Source organism: Pseudorasbora parva, chromosome 11, assembly GCF_024679245.1.
Source record: "Pseudorasbora parva isolate DD20220531a chromosome 11, ASM2467924v1, whole genome shotgun sequence".
In the NCBI taxonomy this organism is placed as follows: Eukaryota; Metazoa; Chordata; class Actinopteri; order Cypriniformes; family Gobionidae; genus Pseudorasbora; species Pseudorasbora parva.
The window spans coordinates 36,773,693-36,796,738 of NC_090182.1; the positions used below are offsets into that span (position 1 = coordinate 36,773,693).

Below are 23,046 nucleotides of genomic sequence, written 5' to 3' on the forward strand. Positions count from 1 at the left end.
TTCTGAAACATCATCTTTCTTTCTTTCTTTCTTTCTTTCTTACTCTGGTGCGAATAAATATTTTGAACATGTTATTTTCGCTTCATCAAATGTTTCATCACTGTTAATTGCAAATACGACATATATATCACAATGAAGAGTGCTGAATGAATTTGCAATATGTGTAGCATATGATATGTACATTATATATCCATTATAAACATGGCAAAACAAAAAAAAACTTTAAAGTGGGCCTAATAAGCCCGTTAACAAAGTCTTGCTTTTGTTTTTGTGGACTGCTAGAATCGTTTTTTTATTTTTGAATGTTTGAATATTTTGAAGCCCCTCCTTCTGGACAGTGTAATGTTCTTGTCTGGACCAGTGTGTTGAGATTGTTCAACCGCTTAGAGCGTTTTTTGGAAATGTCTTGCCCCGTATTGTCATGCACTCGCTGAATCATCCATCCATCCATTTTCCAAGCTGCTTGTCCAATTTGATATACAGAATACTACTATACAGGTATACATTCCTTTTTAATTGATTATTAAATTGTGTAAAGGTGCACTATGTAATATCCAAAAAACACCAGGCCAGTGTTATATATTTTGTTCAGTCTTACAATATACAATATATATTGTCCTGGCTCCTTGGTTAAAATAGCAATTTTCTCAGTATGTATGTATGTATATATATATGTATATATATAATATATATATACATACATACATACTGAGAAAATTGCTATTTTAACCAAGGAGCCAGGACGTCTGAGCATAGTGTCTGAGGGAGTCGCCTGTCAATTGTGTCATATCTGCGTTACCCTCAGTTTCCAGTTTTATTTGGCAGAAGTGCTTTACTCTTAGCAGTGTTCATCAAGTGTCACAGCAGCCTCAGAGTAACAAACCCACAGAGTAACATCATAACATAAAGTAACGTCATAACATAATTTTAAATGTATCTAATATGATAATCAGAGCAGCGTTGACAGTGTCCCGTCACCTTCATAATAAAAGTCCCGGTGCTCGAGAGCCGTGTGTTCGCTCCAGCTCCTGCTCTGCTTCATACTACAGTAACATTAATAATCACATTTATGAGCATGAGTCCTATCCCGATTCTTTTCCACTGGCTGTGAAGATCACATGTCCCAAGATTCTACGCTCAAACTATGCCTTTCTTTTGAATAGGCACCCTCTAACGGATGGGAAAATTACATAGTGCAGCTTTAAAGGTCCTATGGCATGAACATTTTATTTTATGAGGTTTTTCAACATTAATATAAGTTCCCCTAGCCTGAAAATTGTCCCAAGAAGCTAGACATTTTGATCGGTGTAAACCGAGTTCTGTCAGTCTTTCTCTGCCTTTGAGAAAATGAGAGCTCAGACGAGCTGATCTTGAACTCTCCTGTTATGACGTCATACAAGGAAAGGTTTCCTCCACTTCCTCTGCTCTGCCCACCCAGAGAATTAGTAGAGAAATTATTCAGTTTATCAGTCGCGTTGTCATCACAGGCTTTACCATATGGATTCGACAGCACCGCCACAAACAGTGAGTAATAGTGTTCATTAATGCCTGATCTGGGATCAGTGATTTCTGATGTGTAGCTAATCATTCAAGTTCACTCAGACTCTCTTTCTAAATCGTTTAATACTGTCAGTCCTGCCGCTAGCCGTCTTGATGCATCAGTGAATCAAGCCAGTGATAAAACCATCAGCTTCACTCATTTCTGTTAGCAGCATGAAACAAATCTGTTATTTAAATGATTAAACTACAGAGAGCAATCAAAGAACACTCTTTATAATGTTCCGATCGGTCAATCACATCTCAGTGCACACTTCTCCAGACTGCCGTTTGAATGACGCTGCTCTAGTAATTATGCTCAACAGAAGCTCTTACTGTATTCATGTCGATGTCGTGTTTGCTGTTAGCTGTGGTGAAAGCATTTTGTGAGTGAAACAACGTTGCAAAGTTCACTCGTGTTTATTCAGAGTTCTCAGATACAAACAAAATAAACTTGGGTTCTCAACCAATAACAGTTCCTCAACAATCATTCCCCTGCTCTCTCTCTCTCTCTCTCTCTCTCTCTCTCTCTCTCTCTCTCTCTCTCTCTCTCTCTCTCTCTCTCTCACAGCAGACATGCCCCTTGAAACAGAGCACTCAAGCCAGATGGCTTATATTAGGACAGAAAAAAATGTCTTTTATTTCTAAATTATAACATTTTTTGATGTGAAAACCATACCAACAATATAAGTACACCTCAGGAAACATTATAAAATAATACAAATATTCATGCCATGGGACCTTTAAGGTTTATACATGCCAGTTACCATGACAGAATTTAAAATACATATTTTCATTACTACAGGAGCTGCCAGTTTACTAAATTTAAAATGATTTTTAAAGGGTTACTTCAGTGATTTAACATTAAGCTTTGTGTTTAAACTGGGTCATTAATGTAGTAGAAATGTGAAATTATTTTTTAATTTGTAGACTGTGAAAAAACAGACAATGTATTTTTGTCTCATGGGGATGAAATGAAACTCCCAGAATGCACTTACTTCGCTGCCCAACGGGGCCTCTCATAAGCCACGGCTACTGGTTATATCACACCGCAGCACAGGAACCTCCCGAATTCCTTGAAAAGTTGAAACACTCACTTTGCTCTGTACCGATCCGTTATGAATGCCAAAGGCCGAGCATATTTACATTCTGTGAGTGAGGAACGAAAGGCTTTGAACTGTGATTTCAATCGTTGTTGATAGTTATGATTTATGATATTGTTAATAACACAAGTCAACTTTGCAATCGTGAATTGTGTAGCATGAATGGTGAAGCCTAGTTCAATAAACAAGTAGCCTAAAACAACCTTTTTTGTTCCATTTCACCCATGATTTCACAACGAAAATAGTTCCAAAAGAAAGCAACACTCAGCATGGTGTTTTGTTACTAAATGATTCAGCGTTTTGAATGAATCATTTGAATGAATGACTCAATGACTCACTTATGAAGACGATCATTTGCTGTCCCCTATTGGCGGTTATGTTTAAAAGTATGATTGCAGGTTTTATTTAGAACATCAATCTTATAACATTATTTATTGCAGCTGTATTTTTGCAGTTTAAATTATTTAATTTGATTGGTAACAGCCTATAGTGTCTTTACTATTATAACTGAATTTATTATTCAAATGGAAGAATTTAACATGAAAGATGATGCATACATTTAATAACATTTTAAAAAAAAAAGGCCTTTATAAGATTAAATAACGCCCTGGGGTGAATATCACAAATATGCAGATTTAAGTAGGCCTATGTTAAAGCTGCCAGAACATTGATGAGAACATTAAAACCGAATAAATATATGTATACCACCAATTTAATTTAATTTAATTTAATTTAATTTGATTAAATTAATGTTTAAGTTGATATTTACAAGAAATATTGTAACTGTTACTAACTTTTAACAGCTGTAAAAAGCACTTTATTTGTGTTTGCAAAACATATGTTATTGCACCTTTGTTCATATAGCAGCATTTTTGTATTTATTAGTGAATTTTGCGCATACTATGATTAATCGGGATTAATCACAGAAAATAATGCGATTAATCGCGAATAAACATTTTAATCATTACCCAGCACTTTATATATATATATATATATATATATATATATATATATATATATATATATATATATATATATATATATATATATATATATATTTATTTATTTTTCAAGAGATGAGTTTCTTTTGAATGTTGTCAGCGATTCTGCATTCTGGATGCAGCTGGAGAGATCATTCCATCAGTGGGGAATGGTGAATGAAAATGTTCTGGAGAGTGATTTCATGTCTTTCTGTGCGGGTACAATGAACCGTCACTCCTTTGCAGAGTGAAGGGCTTCTGATGGGAATGTAGGACTGAGTAAAGTATGTGGTGCTGAGCTTGTGGTAGATCTGTAAGCAAGCGTCAATGCCTTAAACAAGATGCGAGTGTTTGCCAGTGCAGAGAGATGAAAAGAGGTGTTACATGGGCCCATTTGGGCTTTCTGAGACCAGAAGCCCATTGCAGAAGTCAAGCCTAGAAATGACCAGAGCCTGGACAATAAGCTGTGTTGCATGATTTGTTAGGAATGGTTTGATCTTCCTGATGTTGTGCAGGGCAAACCTGCATGACTGAGCTGTCTTTGAAATGTGGTCCAGCTGGTAATCATAGGACATCTGGTCATCATAGGTTACTCAAGATTTCTGGCCGACCTTGAATGGGTAATCAAGGATGAACCTAACTGGATAGTAAAATCGTGTTGTAGAATCGGATTGGCAGGGAAGACGAGAAGCTCAGTCTTCGACAGGTTGAGCTGCAGATGATGTTCTTTCATCCATGCTAAGGTGTCCGCCTGATTCATACAGCTACTGTGGGATCATCTGGTTGAAATGAAAGGCAGAGCTGTTTCATTAGCAAAACAATGGTATGAGAAGCCATGTGCATGTATGATGGGTCCCAGTGATGTAGTGTCATTGGAGATGTCCAAGCACTAAGCCCTGAGAAACATCAGGTGATGTGTTTTGTTGATCATTTGAACACGTTCAAAATATCTATCCAAACATCACATTGTTCCAACCGGCAGTCAGCAATCAGTAATCAACATGTCAACCCAATCAACATGAGTGGAGGCTTATATAAATATACGTAGTCGACTCACCTATGTTCCTCAGCGGTTTTCAACGGTTACTTTCCTAAGACAGAAATACAGAGGGATTTTTAGGGATTTTTTTTTGGTTTTCATGTGTTGACTTGTAGTCAGTGTTGTAGTTGTCCCACCCTCCTCTACTGTGATTTGATGGCTGGGTGAAAAATGACAGTGAGGAGCACTGTGTTTTGCTCAAAGCTGAACATTCTTCAACTCTCGACGACCAGTAAAAAGCGTTTAACGCTACTCATGGCATTCTAAAAACGCTGTGCTCGCATTGAGAACAATTGAATATGCAAGCCAGCCAAATGAAAAAAAGAGCTTTTGGTGGATTTTATTATTTATTTTTTTAACTGCACTTTTGCACTGCAAAAAAATGCAAAATTTTTGTCTTGTTTCTGGTCCAAACATCTAAAAATTCTTCAAAAAAAGACGTATTTACTAGACAGGCAAAAGTAATTGTCTTTAAAAAAAATAACTCAAATAAGCAAAATAATCTGCCAGTGGGGTAAGTAAAATGATTTTAAAACAACATTCTTTTACTTACCCCATTTCCAGATTATTTTACTTATTTTAAGCAAAAACACATTTTTTTTGTTATTTTTCCCCAAAAATAAGACAATAATTTTTACTTGCCTAGTAATTGTTTCTTAATGTATTATTAGATATTTAGACTAGAAACAAGACTAAAATACTAAATAAGAAATGCAATTTTTGCAGTGTGTTTGTACGGAAGGTTGGAAATTATTACCTTGTTCTGTATCCAATATGGACATCACATCACATGACAAAAGAACAAACCCCTCAGACTGGAAGATTTCCCATTCCTGTTTTCAGTACAGACCATATGTAATGCTGCGCATGCATGGTCAATACAAAACAAACTAATCACTCTCTGAGACAGCTCATTGTTCCCGAGTCATATTCAAAATTAACTAATCGTTCATGATCGACCTGTTGCTAGTGCCTTGGATGGGAATTATAATTAATTACCCCAAACTAATCAAGGATGCCCCAACTGGCCCAGAGACAACAGCTCTCCCCCTTTACCTGCGTTATCTCAAAACCAGCACAAGGACAAGATGAGTCACATGACATGTTTCCTCTTTGTTCTACAAGCATAACAGTGAGTAGAACCTCACGAAGAAGGAACTCATTTATTACCGACAGGCATAAATTCAAATCGTTATCGGGACACAGAGCCGCTAAGAGCTTTTACAGGACATCTCGTTGTGCCCCTCCTTTCTCGACCCGCGCATTCCAAAGGCTCTTTGAACATCAAACAAAGACCTCACACCAATGCAGAAATGAGGAGTTGACTTAAACCATAGATTCAATAACATGAATTAATCCACCCAATTGCGACTTAAACCAAGTGTGACCGTATGAATGAGGTAAGGGTGGTGATTGACACTTATGTCCACCAATCAGTAGCGAGTATGTACTATTTAAAGGCTGATTGGCTTGAGGCTGGGATGCGTCACGTCCGTATCCTCCCCTTGTTGTCGGTTTGCTTCAGCGGTTCTAGGTATGTGCTGTTAGCACGTAGCATTTTGCTAACTTATTTTCCATTGTACTAATCGTTTGCTTGTTGTACACCAGCCTGTCTTTTCCTCAATTGTGTCTCTCCGTCGGATGCTGTTTTGGATGCGATTTCTGCCCTCCCTTCAGGTAGGAGGAAGTTTTAAAGTAAACGATGTCTAGCTTCACTGAGGGGCGGGTGGTTTGAGTAATGTGCAGTCCCTGTACTTCAGTTTACCGGCGGGTTATTTGAAGGCTGTGTATCCTGAGTGGTGAACTGATTGTAAAACTCATCTATCCGTGTTGGGTAAGTTTTGTTGGGTTTACCGGGTGGGGAATTTGGGCATGTGATGCGCGATTTTATAATAATCCTGTTTGTTTGTGTTTATATTTGTTATAGGATTCTCCCTTTCGTCCTGGCTGTTTATTACTGCCTGGTTTTTCCTTTTTTTGCGTGCCGTACTAACGACATCGGATTACAACTATTTAGGGGGACTTCTGCTGCTGCCTCTGGTTTCTGTGATTTAGTTTTTAATCATATCATCTTTTTTTTGGGTTACTTTTGGGGTGGAGGATCGTGCTGTTGTTGGAGCTGGCCCAAGGTCAACGTGGGTGCTCCTTTCTGAGACCTGTCCCCCAAACTTTTAATGAGTTTTTGTTGTTTTCCTTTTCAAGATTTCTATGTTGTCACCTGTACGGTACTGTGGTGACTGTTGACCATCGTTTATGGTGGAATTGTGACTTTGTCTTTTATTCATTTGTTTGTGAGACTTATTTTGTTTATGATTTTTTTTCAGGAGCTGGGGTCCCACGGGTGAATGATCTTTGTGGTGGTGGTGGTGGTGCTGCTACAACGTTTGACGTGTGACACTTCTGAAGTATACGAGTGTGTGATCTGAGTTCACGGTGGTGTGGAAGTGTGATTTTTGGATTACTAGTGTAGCAATCACTCCGGTGGGTAACCCCAGCCCTGTAATTAATTATATTCTATTTTGTTTTGTTTTGTTTATTTGGAAATTGTGTAACTGGGTTTTGTTTAACGTTTCTTTTCTTTCTTGTCCGTTTGTGTTAATTTGTTGTAGTCACCAGAAAGAGTGCTGTTATGAATGGCACATATCAGAGCTGATTTTAAGTGATTTGTTTATCTTGAATTCAATTTGTGAATAAAACTTTTGTATTTTTATATGATGCCCACGTTTCCTGCCCACATTTCTTTATAAGAGAGTCGAACCTGTGTGACCTAATAACAAATTGTGGGGTTTAATTCTATTTCCTGGGTGAAACCCTCCCAGGTGGTGTAGTCGCATTTTCTATAAGTAGTTAAACTTGAGCTTGTGTGTGTCAAGCTGTACAGTTCTCCCCGGCTCATGCCACACAAGGTATATTTATATTTTCATGTAACTTGTAAAGTTTCTCTGTACGCGAGACATATGAATCTTTACTATCTTCTACTCCCATCATGGGAATAGCAAGCTGTTTGATGTCTATGTGATGGATAAATGATTCTCGTCATTTTGATGCAAGGTAAATTTGTGTAAAATGTACTGTGATCACAATAGGAAAGTTGGGTCCTTAAAAGTGTTTAATCAGACATTACAATAATGATATGCATGAAGAGGAGAAGTGGGCAGGACACCCGCCTACAACAATATCTCATTGGCCAGAGACGCCCCCAAGGAGGGACTTTGGGGCCTCTTTAAATCTCCCGGGCAACAAGATAGCTTTGCTTTTTTGTTTTGCTTCGTGCTTTACTGACTGCCATGGTTTTGCTGTGACTTCTGCTTTGATCGTGTGGGCCTTTCCTGCCTGCACACAGCATCCTCCGAGCTACCCAGAGCTCTTCATCATCACCACACGCCAAAACTGTGTCTAAACCTTGCTGTAGAAAAGTTCCTGGAGTCCGCGCAATGGCACCACAGAGACGCCCGTCGCGTAACAACCAGCTAACGCCATCCAGGATCCGGCTTTTCACCCCGCAAAACCAACTATTTGCCCCTTTGACCACAACAACTGACCACCAGCCGAGCCATGCAGTGCTAAGAGGAACCCATGCTCGTAGAAGCATTGTATCTAAGCGACTAAAGCGAGCAAACTAAGATTGACCTGCTAGTATATTGATTCTCAGGTTGTGGCTAAGAAATCATTGGGACTTCACTCCTTTCCATTAACAAACCTCCCTTTCCCAGTAACTGTATGAATGTGTGTTTTTGTTAGTTTCTGTGTGTTTAGAATAGTCCAATAAACTTTTGTTTACCTTTTTCATCTATACAAGTGTCTTTGGGTATGTGTTTATAAGTTACTGCCTCAAACTGATCGATTGTGTTACCTAAGCTCACAAACAGTGAACATAAAATTCATATTATTGCTGTTGTAACGGGTAATATCCCGATTCAAGATTGATAGTGTACTCTAATTTCAATGTATCGCTGGACGAATAGTTGATAAAGTGTTAAATATTAATTTTGAATCATTTAATATGTATCACGGTTCCTTTCACTGTAATTTAATACCCCTTTAAATTATTTGATCCGAATCAATTCCTTACAATAATAATAATAATAAAATCCACATATTAGGTCCTCTTTATCTTTGTTCTGTTTTCTCATATTCTATTTTTTTAACTCTCCATTGCTATTTTTAATGTGGTGTGCTAGAAGACATGAACAGTAATTATATTTCTGAGTATGTACACTTCCTTGACCCTGCAAACCAATCCTGCATTGAGCACAAAGCGCCTAAGGGTGGATTTACAGCTTAAATTCAGTTTAATACACATTTAGAATGTAATAAGAGTGGAATCATTTGTTAAATTTGAAATGGTGTTTTCTAAAAAATTAATAAATGGTGCTCTAAAAACATGCTTATGGGTGAAAGAAAAAATGTATTAAGAATCCTTGGGAGTGTTCAAGCAACACTGAAGAGTATCTGTTCCTCATGTGTTGTAACAGAACACACTTCAGGTAACTGGCCCAGTGTTGTCTGTGCCTGCAAAACAAGAAATACATCTGCTGCTACATTTTTACCCTTTTCCTTCTTTCGCTCAAAAAAAGAAAGAAAAAAAGGTTCAATTCTGAGCACGACCACCATAGTCCTTCAAGGACAGTCTGCCTGCAAAGAGTAAATATAGACTTTACAATTCCAAGGCTGTCTAAAGCAGCAGACATTAATAAAGCAGAGAATACTCACAAATGATGGCGCTAATTTCTGGAGAAAAAATAAATAAATAAAAATCACTTAAAGTGGAAAGCTAAAACAATTTTCAAACACACACACACACACATATATATATCCCAAAATCTCAAAAAAAAAAAAAACATATCATGAAAAGGTACTCTAATCGAGCTATTAACCTAATCATCTGAATCAACTAATTAACTCTAAACACCTGCAAGAGATTCCTGAGGCTTTTAAAAGCTCCCAATCTGGTTCATTACTCAAAACCGCAATCATGGGTAAGACTGCCGACCCGACCCTGTCCAGAAGGACATCATTGACACCCTCAAGCGAGAGGGTAAGACACAGAAATAAATTTCTGAATGAATAGGCTGTTCCCATAGTGCTGTATCAAGGCACCTCACTGGGAAGGAAAAATTGTGGCAGAAACTGTCAGGGTAACCTGGAAGAAAGGCAGAAGACCCAAGTGCAAGTGCAAAGAAGTTTTATTTGGTAGATTTTCAGGAACCTCCAGCACTATGCGGTAAAGTCGAACTCAATCTCAATAACTACAATCACAGTCCATCTCGATTCGCGCACCGGCGAATAACTGGTGACAGCAGGTGACAAGGACACCGGTGAATATGATAGGCGAATACTGAAGACAGGCACAGGCAGGCTGGCAAAGCAGGGACCACAGTGGGCTGGGGAAGGCAGAGAACAATCCTCCTAGGGCGGATACGGAAAACTCGGGAACACAGGCTAGGGAGCCAGAGAGTCGGAGAACAGAACGGGCCAGCGCCTGCAACGAACTGACAAACAGGACACGCAAACACACACGTTAAATAGAGCGCTAATGACACACAGCTGACGCTGATTATATCAGCGCTCAACCTAACCACGCCTCACAACAAACACGAGGGCGAGTCAATGAACCCGTGAACCGTGAGAAAAACGCTGCACAACGAGAAGAGGTGACTGGACATTGAGGAAGACTGTGGAGAAGGGCCGATTCCAGACCTTGGGGGACTTGCAGAAGCAGTGGACTGAGTCTGGAGTAGAAACATCCAGAGCCCCCGTGCACAGGCGTGTGCAGGAAATGGGCTACAGGTGCCGCATTCCCCAGGTCAAGCCATTTTGGGCTACAGAGAAGCAGCACTGGACTGTTGCTCAGCGGTCCAAAGTACTTTTTTCGGATGAAAGCAAATGTTGCATGTCATTCGGAAATCAAGGTGCCAGAGTCTGGAGGAAGACTGGGGAGAAGGAAATGCCAAAATGCCTGAAGTCCAGTGTCAAACACCCACAGTCAGTGATGGTCTGGGGTGCCATGTCAGCTGCTGGTGTTGGTCCACTGTGTTTTATCAAGGGCAGGGTCAATGCAGCTAGCTATCAGGAGATTTTGGAACACTTCATGCTTCCATCTGCTGAAAAGCTTTATGGAGATGAAGATTTCGTTTTTCAGCACGACCTGGCACCTGCTCACAGTGCCAAAACCACTGGTAAATGGTTTACTGACCATGGTATTACTGTGCTCAATTGGCCTGCCAACTCTCCTGACCTGAACCCCATAGAGAATCTGTGGGATATTGTGGAGAGAAAGTTGAGAGATGCAAGACCCAACACTCTGGATGAGCTTAAGGCCGCTATCGAAGCATCCTGGGCCTCCATAACAACTCCGCAGTGCCATAGGCTGATTGCCTCCATGCCACGCCGCATTGAAGCAGTCATTTCTGCAAAAGGATTCCCGACCAAGTATTGAGTGCATAACTGAACATAATTATTTGAAGGTTGACTTTTTTGTATTAAAAACACTTTTCTTTTATTGGTCGGATGAAATATGCTAATTTTTTGAGATAGGAATTTTGGGTTTTCATGAGCTGTATGCCAAAATCATCAGTATTAAAACAATAAAAGACCTGAAATATTTCAGTTGGTGTTTAATGAATCTAAAATATATGAAAGTTTAATTTGGATCTTTACATTATGGAAAATAATGAACTTTATCACAATATGCTAATTTTAAAAAAAGGGCTTATATTAGGGGTGTAACGGTTCACAAAATTCACGGTTCGATACGATACACTGGTGTCACGGTTCGGTTCGTTACGTTTTAGATACAGCAAAAATAAAAATAAATGTTTTTTAATTTTTTTAAACTAACAAAGTATGATTTAAAAAAAAATTTGTTTACATTGAACAAAGATGGAGCTATACTTTACCCATCTTCTATGTAGTTACAGAAATAGACATTAGCTCTTTACAATAGCTCTCTCCACACTTTTTTCACACACTACTGCTTCTGTCATCCGTTTGGCCAAATCCTGACTTGTGTGACTCTCAAGGGGCGTGTCTGAAGAACGTGGCTGTTCAGCTCCCATTCATTGGTAATATAATGTGCCGTTACATTCAGGTAGCTTTGTGTAGCCCTTGACGTCCAGCCGTCTGTTGTCAGAGCAACCGCTGTTGCTTTGGCCAATTGGTTCTCTATTTGGGCTTTTGTTTTTTAGTACAAAGCAGGAATTACCGGCTGAAATGGGCTCATGAAGGAACATTGTAACGGGGCTCAATTACTTTAAGCACGTTCTTAAAACTCTGTCAGCAGTGCATATGCGGTGCGTTTTGCAGTGCGTATGCGGTGCAGGAGCCGCACGCCCTGTTGTCCTTTCACATATGTTGCACATATGTTACAGAAAAAATACGCACCGCATAGGCTACGCACTGCAGACAGAGTTTGTGTAAAACGGGCGTAAGGTCTCATATCTGCGGCTATAAATGTCTTTTGCCATTTGAATAAGTTGGAAATGTCGGTCTAAATGCTGCGGGGATAGTTTGTGGGATAGTTTGTGGCTGTTTATTCTTTTTATCGTCTTGTTGTCGGTGTAAATGAGTTGACTGACATGACATGAGTATTTCCGCTGCTGTACCATCATGTAGCAAATGCGACATACCGTTGTTTTTTAATCCATCACTCTTGCCAACACCATCATAGCTTACAGAGAATCCAAAGTTCACCAACACACCAGACCCGTTGGTTATTGGAGGATCTTCTATTTCTGGTCTGTTAAACGCAATAGCCATTTTGCAATGAGCATTCAGCGTGTACTGAGTAAGCGAGCACCTGACTGAGCAGTCTAAAAAATATTTGTTTTTTGTTTTTTTCTCTTAGCCAGGGGCATTGCCTGTTACGTCGTTTTGGTTATTGGCTTCCTTGTTGAATGCATAATATTATATTTTACATACTTTTTTATTTTCCAAATCTAATTAATTAGACCAAGAACCGTTCGGTACATAATGCGTACCGCGTACCGAACCGAAAGCCTCGTACCGAACGGTTCAATATGAATACGCGTATAGTTACAGCCCTAATATATATATATATATATATATATATATATATATATATATATATATATATATATATATATATATATATATATATATATATATATATATATTACATATTTCAGATATATACAATTCAGAGTTTGAAAACAATTGATCAAATAATAGCTGTTGTAAACATCACAGCTGCAACTTTTCTCTTTATTTTCCTCACCAGAGATTTGGGGATTTGAGTGCAGCACCTCTCTGATAAGCCTGTAATGGAATTGTTCAGTGGCTGTATAAGAACTGCGCCCAACTGCAGCGATATAGTTTCATCCATGCGGGAATCACCACTTTGCCTCAGCTACAATTTGGAGAGGTCTACCTGCACCGATTGAAGGCATACGTTCACATGAAAAACCACTCTACCAAAAGGTGTTTCCTCTCTAAGCAACAAAATCAATTAGGTACTCACTTCAAACTTCTCAGGACTCTCTGAAACAGATATTTCACAATCCCATCAACTGGAAATAAAATAAATTGTAACAAGATTAAACCACTGAAAATGTCATACCGGTCACACGAACAATACAAGAACAAAGTTGCTATGCAGACTTTTTGTGGCCATGATGCTTTATGGCCATGACAAAATATACAATGTGTTTTAAATGAGCTCGGTTGGATTAATTGTCTTAGCAGCTGTTAGACAAAGGTGTTAACTGCACCAACTCTGATGCCAATTATCTGGAGTTTTGGATTTTAATTAATCAGTTTTCGAGAGAAAGAGGCCCTCTGGTACCCACTAATGGGCCTAACGGCAGCACATTGTCACCGTTTTTATGTTTAATTAGTGACCACATCTATAATAGTGCCTCTAAGGCAGCCATGTTAGCTTGTCACAATGCCGACATTCAGTAATTAGAAAAGAGTAATGACAGAATTACAGGAGATTTTTTAGCATCTCATATTAATGTTAATAAATGCCTTTGAAAGGGATAAGAAAGCAATGATAGATGGATGGATGCCATAGACAGACAGACAGGTTTTGTTTTGTGGCAGGGTGCATTATCCTGCTGAAAAAGGCCACAGCCACCAGGGAATACCGCTTCCATGAAGCAGTGTACATGGTCTACAACAATGTTTAGGTAGGTGGTACATGTCAAAATAACATCCACATGGATGGCAGGACCTAAGGTTTCCCAAGAGAACATTGCCCAAAGCATCACACTGCCTCCTGCCGGCTTGCTTTCTTCCCATCATGCATCCTGGTGCCAAGTGTTCCCCAGGTAAGTGACACAGAGGCACCCGGCCATCCACATGATGTAAAAAAAAACGTGATTCATCAGACAAGGTTTTTCCATTGCTCTGTGGTCCAGTTCTGATGCTCACTGGTGCTTTCGGCAGGGAGCAGGGGTCAGCATGGGCACCCTGACTGGTCTGATGGTTTATGCAGTCCCATATGCAACAAACTGTGATGCACTCGGGCACCTTTCTATCAGAACCAGCATTAACCTATTGAGCAGTTTGAGCTACAGTAGCTCATCTGATTGATCGGTCCACACAGGCCAGCCTTTGCTCCGCACATGCATGAGGTCTACACAGGTCCCAAAATTCATACACGAACTCAACACGAAGAGACCCGTAATGTGCTACACAGAACCGACCCGGACCCATCTATTACTTCAAAAGCTGGACCCGGACCCATGCAGGTTAGAGAAATGCTAAAAATGTAGTACCCGGAACCGACAAAGACCCGTCTATTATCTGATTGCTGAAACCAAACCCAGCGGCAAGACACAGACCCGACTGGACCCGATTGTCTCATATTCCACAATAAACTGCTCTTAACAAGTCAATAAACAAGTTGCGAAAAAATATAACTTTTTATCTACCTACCGTTATAGCCGCTATCTCCCTTTGTACCTGATTTTAATGTATTACAATATTCTTCTCTTGTTGTTCCAAGCATGCTTAATTCACTAATCATTTCAGTTTGCTCATTCAGTGCCATGGCTGTTTACCTTAGCTTTATTTATTTGCTATAATCTTTGTGAGCTGAGTCTGACTACCAAAACTTCACGATTAAACAAGACGGTTCATTTATATTATTTTTACAGGAATCTCGGGTTGCCATAGAAACATGACACACTTGACACTGCATTCACGCGTTAGCTGGAGCAACCTAAAATATTAGCTTTTTGAATGTCATGGAAAATATTTATGAGAAATAGAGTGAGAAAGAAAGATAGAGAAAGCATGTTTTTTTGTTTTTGTTTTAAATCCTAAGCCTTATTTTCCGGCTCACACTTTTCTTATCCTAATTTTACAAGATAAACAAAACACACAAGCCGTGCTGACAGACTCTGATCACAGCCAGGTGTTTTCCGAGTCTGATCGACTCGGGTATTACACATAATGTTAAACAGACCTGGGTCGGGTCCATGGGTCTCGGGTGCTCCGTGAAGACCTCTACCACGTGCATCAGTTAGCCTTGGCCACCTATGACCTAGTCGACGGTTCACCACTGTTCCTTCCTTGGATCAATTTAGATAGACATTGACCACTACAGATTGGGAACACCCCACAAGAGCTGCAGTTTTGGAGATGCTCTGACCCAGTCGTCTAGCCATCACAATTTCGTCCTTGTCAAACTCGATATAATCCTTACACTTACAATTTTCCTGCTTCTAACACATCAACTTCAAGGACAAAATGTTTACCTGCTGCCTAATATATCCCACCTACTAACAAGGTGCCATGATTAAGATAATCAATGTTATTCACTTCACCTGTCAGTCGTTATAATGTTATGCCTGATTAGTATATGTGCTTGACAGCCCATTCCACAAAGAGTATTATCTATTTCACAGGAACAGGGCTTAGAATGCCATAAGAGTTAATAAACAGTGAAAAGTTAAACTGCTTATAATAGACTGCGTCTCCAAAAAGTCTCCAAGAAGATGGAATAAGATGATGTTATGTTAGATGTAATATTTTATTAACAAATGTAAATATTAAGTCCTTACTTTTTACAACCCCATGTTCAAAAATCCTTCTGTGAATAGTGTTGCATAACATTGGTTTATAACCAATCACTGAATATTTTACCTCAACTCTATACGGCATCGTGTGAGTTTAGTTGGGAAAATGTTATTGGGCTGAAGCTCTGAAGCTTAAAGGATAAGTAAGTAACACACATAAATTACCTTGACTTTGGCATTTTGCATTAGCTTCTCACGACTGCTGTCGTCTTACCTTAAGGGCAAGGGAAGCTAATGGACATCTTGTGTCGGAGGGATAGATCTGGTGCCGGGCGTCACGCTGGCAGATTAAATGCCAGTGTCATAGAACAGTGTCAGCAATTTGTGGCCCAGGCAGGTTATATGTTGGCCAGAAGGTCCTGTGTCTCATTCTACCCAAATTGATGAAGGGACTAGGCAGGACTAGGCACACCAAGCTTCTTAACTACCTTAAACACTAAGACTTCCCCAGATGGTCATGCTGGTTGACCACCAGCAAACTTTAGCTTGGACCGGCATGGAAAGTCATGCTTGTACAGGCTGGTGTTTTCAGCAAATTTTATGTTATGATTGATCAACATCAGCACACCTGAAGCTTTGAATAAAACAGATGGTTTAATTATTGAATTCGTACAGAAATTAAAACACTGTCTGGCTGCTTGTCAGGTCTAGATGGCATTATGGACAGCTGCTGTAAATGAACTGAACACTGACAACAGACAGTGGTAGTACAGAGAACACCAGCTATAATGTATATCTACCGATACATCCGATCATTTTTAGTCTTACAAATAGTGACTTCAGGCTGTCAAAATGTGATGGACACGTTTAAGCTATTTGGTCCTCACGGGCTGGTTGTCAAACAGGAAAGTTGTCAAAATGGCTGTATCTCATGTAACTTTAAGGAGTCAAACCCCATTACACAAATATTGTCCTCTAGCAGGAATAGTGTATGTTGGTTTCAAACACCAACCTTAAAGCTGTCTTAAAGGGACAGTTCAACCAAATATGAATTACTCACCCTCAAGTTGTTCCAAGTCTGGTTGATGCTCTTTCTTCTATTAAAGGAAAGAAAGTCTGAGCTGTTCTTGTCCATGCAGTAAAAGTGGATGAGGACCAGGGAATTTCAAGATCTGAAAGGACAAAAAGCAGCATATATGTATATAACAATTAGTCATTAGGGTATTTAGAAGATAAGTTTATATATTTGGGTGAGAAACTATGATTCTGCATATGTTAGCCTAAATAAAGCATTTTGTGTTCCACAGAAGTAAGAAAACCATGTAGGTTTTAAAAGACATAATGTAATGACAAAATGCAATATAAGTCAATAGTAAATAGTAACTTTTAATATAGTTAGAATAGTTAATTTTGGTGACACTTTACAATACGGGTGCACTAATATGCATTAATTCATGCTTAATTAATGCACAGATATTCATGATTTAATGTATTACTATTGGTAAACTAACCCATTTATTAATGATTAATACATCAGAAACTAATGAGGATTCTACATGACTAAAAGATTAAGTAATCATTAAATTGTTATTGGTTAAATGTGTCATAATGTATTAATTCCTTAATAACATATTACTAATAGTGTAAATTAATGTGTTAATTACCACAACAGGTCAAAGCCATGCATTTCAACTTCCAGTTGTCTGCTTTAATTAATCATTAGCTAATGATTTATAAAGGTATCATTATGTTATGACTTTACTTGTTGGGGCACATGACTTAACTACCTAACACTAAGGCTTCCCCAAATGGTGATGCTGGTGGAAATGTCCTGAGGAGCTGTCATTGCATCTGTGGACCACCATCAGCTGAAAGATCTGGATCTGGTTAACTTGGACTCCTTTTATCGCAATGTTGCAATCATCATGACCATGTTGGGATCTGAGTTGCCCAAGGGGAGATGAGCTGCATTTATGGATACATAACAATGCTCTAGTATATTCCCTTCCCACATTGGACAGATGATCAATTGTTTTTCCCTCCTTCCATTAGAAAAAAAAAGTCTGAGAAGGGAACATCAGTTTCCAAGTTCAGAATGTTAGTGTCCAGGGTGGCCTTTCTGCTTGACGTTTGCCTAAGGGGGATGTACACTCCAACATAAATAAATTAGTGGTTCTCACAGAGAGAGTTGAACAGTCTGCAGAGATTGGTTAAAAATTAAGTGCTAGAGAGAACACCTTCACCTTTTGTTTTCCTGCTGAAAACTGAGTCTGTAGTCCTTGAGGTTGTATTTAATTGTACCGTATGCAAATACTGTAGTTATCTGAGGATTGATTTTTGAAAAATACAATCTTGGCAACATGCCTGACAAGTTTTATAAGCTTAACTGTTTTTAGAGATAAAACTATTTACATTCGATTTTCATGAAAATGCATCCCAGAGAACGATCTACTCAGTAACCTATGTGTTAATTACCCCTAGGAGTTGTCCTTTAAACAGTCATTCTGATCCAGTAATCACTTTTTTGACAATTCAAAAAAAAAAAAAAAAAATGTTTTAATTAATTTACATAAATTAAAATGTTTTAATGCCATACATTTATATGACATTATTATGTATTATGTATGATAATATAGCCTAACTAAATGATAAATTAAAGGAACGTTATGTAAGAAATGTATTTCAATTCATCATTAAATATGTCACTAGACATATTCATCTCACAATAGATCATGTTCATTTCAAATACTTATATCCCTATATAGAAATCTAGACGCACTCTAGTGGCAGCAAATTTAATCTGTCCGCGAGTGTCGTCTAGCAACTCTCAATACCTTTCTGAGCTGTATTCCCCTAACTCTTGCCGGGACAATTCCATCGTGTATAGAGTCGGTGGGCGGGGCCATAATGACGACGGCCGAGTTGCCGCCGAATAATTATGTCTGCCAAGCTCTAATAATGAATTGAATATTATATTAGTATATTATACATAAAAACAAAACAAAAAAACAATAGGCCTATTCCTTTAGAAGCACAGATTTGTGTCGCGCTGCTTCTGCTTTAAATCAGAAAGCCTGAGAAACTGAAATGCTTCTGCAAAGCCTGAGGTTCAGCATGACATCAATGGGTTCATCAATGGGTCTGTCCATCATTACTGGACAGACCCATTGATACCTTTTTTTCTATTCATTCCTATATCTGAGATCCTCTTGTGTTCAAATGGTGGACGCAAGCTTGACAAGCTTTTTTTTTTTAAATGAGCAAGTTTACAGTGCAAGTTCTTGAGACTCCGTCACTATGGCAACAAAGCCAGTAAAACATGGACAGCTTCTGTACTATCCTACTTATTGTGAAATGTATTTATTTATATTTGCTATTAGTATTCCCCACACTGCAAAATCCGTGTGTTTATGGATCTATGTGTGGACCTATGTAAAATACGGGACAAATCACGTCCTGTATCAGATCAAATTTTACATAGTTGCAATCTTAGTGAAACACATAGTGGGAAAGACAATGAGACTTACCATGAAGTGTTGTCTCATAAATTACGGAAATTTCCATCAATGGTGGGGAAAGATTTAAGTCATCAATCAATATTAAATTAGTTTGAAGGTGTTTGTTTACTAACTGGAGCAAACATTTCCAGAAAGTTTGCTTTGGCAAGGTATTTCGAAAGGCACTTCAAAATAACAAAGTTTTGACATGACATCACAACAGTTTGTTATTCAATTGTGCTTAAAGTTTATCTGGACATTTAACTCATTTCAAATCGTGCTTTGATGCATCAGTTCACTTTCCATCGTTCCCAAAATCCATCTGACTTCCTGGCCCTCCAATCTAGCCATTAAAAGTGCGGGACGTTTTCATAGCATGCAGGAAGCTAAACATCAGGAAATCTTACATTTACAAATTTGGCTAAGACTTTTATCCAAATAATTCAATGTGGTTTTTTTTAAATAAGTTTATGCTTTCCCTTAAATTTAAACCCATGACATGTGTTGCTAGTGTTTCCTGCTACAATAAATTATTCCTTGTCATCACATAAAGTACCAACATGTTTTAAATACCCCATCACAGTGCTATTCCTAGAAAAGAACATGATTACGGTAATGACTATAGATCTGATGCCCTGACACCAAATTGAATTACTCAAGATCTCTACTTCCATCTGCTACTGGGTCTTCGATTTCCAGAAGGCAAAAGAAAGAACGAAAGAAAACCCATTTGCAACCTGGTAGTCCTATGGTAAAGTGTATCACTTGTCTCTAACACTTGTCTTAATGTTTGTCATGTACAGTACACCAGTGATCAAGCTGTACAATAATATATTAAGTCGATCTCAATATTGTAGGACTCATCTATCAAGATCAACAATGATCTATCAAGCGAAGGTGGACCTGGTGACAGCATGGTCTTTTGCCAAGAACCTGCTGCTGAGCACACTAAAGACCATGGAGATAATACATTTCGGGAAAAGCCAGCAAAGCCACTCTCCCTGAAAATAAATACCTCTTTGAAATGTTTTGGGACCATGATTTTCTGACTCCCTGGGATGACAACATCACAGCCATAATAAAAAAAGCCCAACAGAGGATATTCTTTCTGTGGCAACTTGAGCTGTACCTCTCTTCTCCCATCCTGACTCAGTTCTGGAGGGCAGTCATTGAAAGCATCCTCTCCTCATCCATCACTGTTTGGTTTTTCCACTCCAGGATACAGCAGGTAACTGGCTCTACTGAGATCACTGGCTGCCACCTATCATCAGTCGGGTGCTTTACACCATGAGAGCTTCAGAGAGGTTCTAAAGATCACCTCAGATCTGTCACATCCTAAATATCTTTTTTTTTTTGCCTTCAGCCAGATGATGGAAGTCGCTATTTACACTAAATACCTGTCATCATATCTTTCGTCAGCTTCATCCCTGTGACTCTCTGTCTCTTAACTCTTTCCCCTCCAAACACAGAATTGTCCGTTATTTGTGAGAAAATGTTTCCCGGCCAAACACAGAATTTTCTGAGTTCCCGTGTTTTCACTTTTAGACATGAGAGGGTGCTTTTGCACATCTTCTGAATGAGTACAGAATCTCCTGATCAAAACACACTTGAGAAGATGCAGTAAAACAATCAATCATATATGTATGTATGTAAAATAATGTGATCATCCACATTAAACATCATATAAATCAAAACTATCTAATTTTACTGAATATAATGTAAATACATGACAAGCTACAAGACTGTGCAAGCACTAGGAGTGTTGATGCACTCAAACTAGTCCATCTGTGTTTGATATTCATTCTGAATCAGACTTTTTGACAACAATTGGATTTGCTCAGCTTTTTGTTCAAAATGTTGTTGTTTTTTATGAAACACCCATATTCAAGTGTTGATAAAAAAGGAAGGCACAAAGCTAGAATGATTTTGTTCATTTTTTTAAAAGAAGAGTGTCAGCTCTTTCTTTTGGTATATTGCATGCTCAGATATTTAAAAAACAAAATATTCTATGGGCTACTACATTTTTGTGAAAGTGGTCAAAAACCCTGGCGGTGGCTGGCAACTTTTGTCTTTTAAACGCTGTCCGGGAAAGAGTTAATTGGCCTCATGGACGAAAATAACTGCACTTGATGAGGCTGATTCAGCTTGATGACCAAATATCATCTTTTTTCATATGCATTATATATTTAATGTAGACATTTAAAATTCTTCAGTGATTTTTTTTTGTTGGTCTTTTTAAGAAATTACATTTTGGCGTGACGCCCCCCCCATCACACAACTGAAAAACCTCAATGCACTAATGCCTAGTTCAGATCATTGCTTTTTTTCACACTGCATGACTATCTGGGGTAGCATTAAGTCGCTGATGTGTGCACATTGCACGTCACGAAGGAACAGCAACGGGAGGATTCACACTGCATGACTGTACAAGAGGATAAATACGATGTTTCACAACCAAACACGTCGAGAAGGGAAAAGTAGATGCAAAATCATGTGTGCGTTAGACCGGAGTTAAGAATTATAAACTGATCAAAATTGTCTGTGCGTAGATTTGCAGCGAAAAGGAGAACAAGGAGACACATGGAGCAATTGTTGTGTTCTCCACATAGAGTTGGGGGTAAATAAATAATTTTGCAATGTGCTGCTGATGCAGCTGGTCAAAAAAAATGTTTTTGCTTTGCTTCTGTTTTATATAATTGTAAATATATCTATTAAAATACTGATATTCTGTCTATAACTCCTCCCTAAACTTCCCGCTGCCCTGTATCTTGCTTTCTCATTGGCTATACGTCATCGCAGAAGTAATTTTCAGTCAGAACTCATTTCACACAGCAGGATTTTGAATCGCTTAAAAAAATAATATATTTAGCATGCCAGATATCTCACAGGCGTCGGCTACTCATCTGTGATTCTCTCTGCTCGTGTCTTTAAAATGTATTCTCACTGCGTGGTTGACGTGCACAAGCACCGATTTACCTTTAGGCATTTGTCTGCAATTTCACAAAACCTGTCGGCGAGTCAACATCGGGGCTAAAATCGGGCAGTGTGACCTCAGCATAATTCATCACATATTCTGTACAAATCATGCAAATTACTTATTTTTGATTCAAACTGAAAATTTTGACAAAAGGAAGTTTACAGCAAGGAGTTACCCATATTATTTCCCCCTAAATATTCTAATTATTAAAAGTAAATATATTTTGTTTTTGTTTTTCTATCCTATTTTTCATTTTTTTTTCATTATTTAGCAGTTGTCTATTGTGTTTTTTCTTCTTGTCTGTTTTCCCCCACACTATATGTATTATGTATAAATTACTGTACCTATTTCATGAACAATAAAAAAAAAATATTTCTCTCACAATTTTTCTAATAATCCAATGGCCCGGAATCAATTATTCTGCATATATTATGGTTACCACAGCTCAAAACGTTAGTCAGATGATTAATTTCAAGACATTTGTTAGGTTTTGTCCTTAAAACATCTTGTGTGCAGGATTAATTTGTCTCATTAAAGTGTCTTTGTTACACAGTAATTTATACATTTAAGTACTGTGTAATATTCTTGTACTATAGGGTTAGGGTTATTTGCATGTAATTATGCGTAATTTATAGTTATTACTTTAGTTACTAGATGCAATGTAACAATTACACTGTAAACCACAACTCTTTATGATATGTCTATGGTGTTGGTATTCAATGCTTGAAAGCTCCAGTCATAATGTATTGTGTTTGTATGGAAAAGAGTGAAGAGTACAATTTCCTCTTCTTGTGTTTCTCAGAGAAAACAAAGTAATTTTCTAAGTTTGGAATGATGAAAGGGTGAGCATTTTTGGTGAACTTTCTTAACATTCCCATTACTTCCTGCAAGCATTCAGTAGCTCTAATCAAAAGAGCACGGCCAAAGTC

General features: G+C 38.4%; 1 long non-coding RNA gene across 1 annotated transcript; it reads left to right on the forward strand.

Annotated features, from left to right (window-relative positions):
• The first annotated feature begins 6,140 nt into the window (after positions 1–6,140).
• LOC137092389 (uncharacterized) lies at positions 6,141–7,373 on the forward strand. The gene is made up of 2 exons (XR_010908263.1): positions 6,141–6,492; positions 6,586–7,373. It is a non-coding gene; the product is annotated as an uncharacterized lncRNA (long non-coding RNA).
• Positions 7,374–23,046: the final 15,673 nt, after the last annotated feature.